We start from the raw sequence: 4908 nt of genomic DNA on the forward strand, positions 1-4908 counted from the left end.
TTCTGAATAAAGGTGTCTTCAAACGTCTCCCCTGAAGCTGGTCTTTCTTTTCTTCTCGAGGGAAAGCGGATAAACATATATATATATACACCAACGAGACCAGGCAGCAAAGGTAACCTCAAAAATATGAATATACTGTGAAGGGTTACTACAAACCACTAAACAATAAGGTACTCACCTCTGCAGCTGTGAAAAACATGCACGAACTTTAAACTTTCATGAGCCTGGTATCTGTCCCCTTAAATCTGGAAAAATACTGACTTTGGTCCTTTTTCAGTGTCTAGAAGTTACGTTGTTTTAAATTCACAACGAACCCACTGGTGCAGGAATTACTGGCATTTGACAAAGAGTCATGGGACTCGAAACGCGTTATGCCCGAAAACTTTTTAACTTGAATAAAATCCTTTGAATGAGTATTGCTGGTGTGGCCTGGATTGCGTCGCAGAAGCAGCGCGTAATGTTGTTTGCATTCAACAGAAGTGTCTGACACACTTCAGGATCAGGCCCACGACCCGTGAGGGGAGGCGCTCACTTGTCAGGAAGGAGGGACAGAAGCGAGGAGCTTTTCTTTTGGGCGCCACCCGGCTGTAACAAGCTACAGGACACTAACCTGCTGGATGAGGCCACCGTGTGAGGCCCGCCTTGGTCGGGCGAATGGAATTTGGAACAGCCAGGGTATGCGGAAGAAGTTTCTGAAGCACAGCAATCTCAGCGTGTTAAAAGATAACCTACATCAATGGTCGCAAAACTGAACTTTCACACTGTGGCCGGGATATGGAAATGTCCTTATTACTGCGTGTCTCGCACTCGGCACACGCTGTGTAATTGAGGCTTTTGCCATCATCGACACTGAAATCCGGTGAAGAAAATGGGACAGGTAAAGAGGACTCTGGGAACTGTAGTCCCATGTAACTGAATGATACACCAACGAGACCAGGCAGCAAAGGTAACCTCAAAAATATGAATATACTGTGAAGGGTTACTACAAACCACTAAACAATAAGGTACTCACCTCTGCAGCTGTGAAAAAATGCACGAACTTTAAACTTTCATGAGCCTGGTATCTGTCCCCTTAAATCTGGAAAAATACTGACTTTGGTCCTTTTTCAGTGTCTAGAAGTTACGTTGTTTTAAATTCACAACGAACCCACTGGTGCAGGAATTACTGGCATTTGACAAAGAGTCATGGGACTCGAAACGCGTTATGCCCGAAAACTTTTTAACTTGAATAAAATCCTTTGAATGAGTATTGCTGGTGTGGCCTGGATTGCGTCGCAGAAGCAGCGCGTAATGTTGTTTGCATATATATATATATATATATATATATATATTACCTACTGGCGGTCGCCAGTAGGTAGTTATAGTTAGGATAATTTTCAATGTTAAATCTCAACATTCTATTTTGAATAACTTTGGCGCCGGTTGTCGAATCTGCCTGAAATTTTCAGGAAAATGGTCTCATGGCGGTCCGGTCCTTCCCTGAAAGTTTGGGGGGGATTCGTCAAGCGGGGGCCGAGATAAAAGGGGGGTCCCAAAACGCGTTTTCCCCATGTTAATTTCCATAGGGCGGTCGATTTCACTTTTAGCCCGAACGGCTGAATGGATTTCCACCAAACTTGGCAAAATTGTAGGGACTGGTAGCCCGATGTGCCTTTGCTATGTCTCAAGATATGTGCTTCAGTGGATTTTGAGAAATTAACGTTCAAAAAAATATATATATCTATAGGCGCTCTCGGGTGGGTCCCAAAACGCGTTTTCCCCATGTTAATTTCCATAGGGCGGTCGATTTCACTTTTAGCCCGAACGGCTGAATGGATTTCCACCAAACTTGGCAAAATTGTAGGGACTGGTAGCCCGATGTGCCTTTGCTATGTCTCAAGATATGTGCTTCAGTGGATTTTGAGAAATTAACGTTCAAAAAAATATATATATCTATAGGCGCTCTCGGGTGCGCGCACCCGTGAGCGCTCCCGGCGCGACACGCGACTTGCGCGCTGAAAGCTGGTTGGCTCTCAGTTGTCTGTAAACATTCTAAACAGTCCGGAGCGGCCGCCATCTTGTCTATCGGTAAAATCTAGTCATAAGAGGTGGCAAAAACAAAGGGTGGAATTGACCATAAGGGGGCAGGGTAGACCCCCCCTGACCCCCTAGGTTTGATATGGGGGCCATTAAAGGGCCCCGCGGGGCCTCAAAAATTTTTTTTTTTTTTTCGATTTTCGCGGGGGAAGCGCCTGGTGCGCGCACGGGGGAGCGTATCGGGGAGGGTACTATGGAAAAATAATCACTTCAAAAATTGTATGTTTATGAATTGTTTTTTTTTTTATTTGTTTATTTTATGTAAGTACTTACATGTAGGTACTAATGAAGAGACTTAAATTTAATGTTCACCATCTTCTTTGTAGACATCTTGCATGTTGTTATTGTATTTTTTGTGGTATAAGGAATTCATAATATAGTCTGTCTGGAAAGGAGAAACAGATCTTTTAAGCACTCCCTGAGAATTTCTAGGGGATCATGAGTAGTCTGTCCTGTTCACTTATGAAAATGAGGTGTAAAATATTCATATGAGATAATATAGTGGGAGAAAGGTAGTAACTATGAGTAAACTTACTATGTAACAGAAAAATAGTTGAACAGTATACTATAAGTCTCACTTTATATTTTAAACATTTTTGGTAATACTTCATGAATTACATATAAAAAAGAATATTGTCTGAAACAATTGAAATTATTAAAGATAAATTTATTCCTCTGATTCTTTTTCATAATTTAATAAAAATTTCTAACATAATATTGTCCGGAATTTCCTCATAATTATATGTACATGATTCAATTTCTTCCAAACATTCTATAAACTGTTCATCCAAAGAGTCATCCATGAAATCAACTTCTTTTTTTTCATCTTCTGGTTTTTCCACCTTTACTTTGATAGAAGTATCATTTGCCTTATTTTCTCCTTCCATTTTCTTTCTGAAAATTGCATATAAATTAACTATATTAGTAGAGCTAGTATACCAGAGAAGCCTAACTCAATCCATAACTATTACAGAGAAGTCTATGTCTATCTCTAACTATTAAAGAGGGATAGCATATCACTAACAGAATATTTTTTAAGAAATAAACTTAACGTGTACAATATACTTCCATAATTAGAAGTTACCTTAGAGAAATTAGTTGAAGTTGACAGTGAAATTTGTTTTCAAGTGTACTTCAGGAAGCAGTAGTCAAAATGGCTGTGTTTCCCTCTCTTCTTTTATATATATTGTTGTACTTAACCAATCAAACGACAGGAAAAAATCGTAGAAAATGAGAGATACTTTTTAATTGGTTGTAAATTCTAACATTACAAGTGTGTTTTTGTCATGTAATTTACCTCAGGATATTTAGACAGGCCTGTAGCCTAAATGTCTCAATGGAATTTCACCAAATTTGGGCAAATGGTAGGGACTGCTATGTAGTAGGGCGTATTCTATATTTGATGAAAGTGTCTCCATTGGGTTTTCCGTAAATTACTTTCCCACCTTTTTTTATTTTGCGCTTACTAGTGCGCGCTCCAGTACGCGCACGGGCAGCGTAACGGGAGCCATCCATTTTGTGTTTCGGAACAATCGAGACACAAGATGGAGGGTAAACAATGTTCGGAATGGATAGAAGGGGGAACTGTAGAGACTTCTTGACCCTCTAGGTTTTCTGAGGGGGGCTTAGGAGGCTCATAAACGTAAAAAAAAAAAAAAAAATTCTTTAATTTTCCACGGGGGGAGCGCCCGGTGCGCGCACCTTTAAGCGTACTCGTACGCGTACTTTGGTGAAAAATAGTGAAAAAAGTTAGAAAAAAATAAACGCTTTGAATGATCAGAGTTAGGGTAGCTCTGAAAAGAGCTTTTGGGTTCTGTGGTTGATTTAGGTACCTACAAGTAGGTTCCAATACACATTCTTAAATTCAGGAGGAATATTCTATTCCCCTCATCTGAGAAGTGCACTCCATCTCCTCTGTAGATGTCTTGCATGTTGTAACGCAAGTTATTATTGTATAATGAACCCATTCCATAGTCTCTCATGTAAGCAGAAACAGATTTATTTACATGTTTCCGTGCTTTCTCAAATTGTGGACCAAATTGGTTGGACCAGTTCCATTTCTGTCTTTGGCATATATTGGAATATACCAAGGCAGTGTGGGGAAAAAGTATCATCAATTGATGAAAGGTGTCCTTTAATAGCATTTCCAGACCTACCCCAGTTAATGTGCCTAGATCGTTTCCACCACAGTGCACAATTATAAGGTCAGGTTCTGGCAGATGCAAAAAGGTTTTCACCAATGGTATCAATTGGTGACATTTTAATCCTCTGTGGCCAATCCACTTGATTTCCACATTTGATAAATCAAGGTTATGAAAATTTCTGCTAGCTGCATACCTTTGAGCCCAGTGGATGTAGCTATGTCCAATAACCCAAACAGAGTACATGATGTGAGAAGGTTCTGGTCCAGTCAGATGAAGTGTGGGAATGAAATGGCAGTTGGAACAGTAGGAGTTCACAAAAAAATAATTGTGGAGTTTCTGTGCTCTTGAATCACTAGCAATGATTGGTGGATTCAGATAGTTGAAAACTGAAAGTTAGGGTGTATGGTTATGTTGTGTGAAAGAAGCAATTTGAATGGTTTAAAAAAAGTCACCAAAAGCAAAAATACCCTGTATAGGCTGCTGTATTGACAGGTCAAACATCCTTGCTGAGTTAATTTGCAACATTGTAAGATAAACTTTTGAACCTTAGAGTTCAGTTAGGAGGGAGTTGCTATGGTAACAGATAGAAAGGTTTGAGAGGGGGATGGGTGTTGGTTTGAAAATAGTGAGGGAAGAGTTTTCATTGGTTGAATTAAGGCATATGTGTACAAAGATAGAGATTTTCTAT

This window comes from Lissotriton vulgaris, chromosome 11, assembly GCF_964263255.1.
Source record: "Lissotriton vulgaris chromosome 11, aLisVul1.2, whole genome shotgun sequence".
Taxonomy (NCBI): domain Eukaryota; kingdom Metazoa; phylum Chordata; class Amphibia; order Caudata; family Salamandridae; genus Lissotriton; species Lissotriton vulgaris.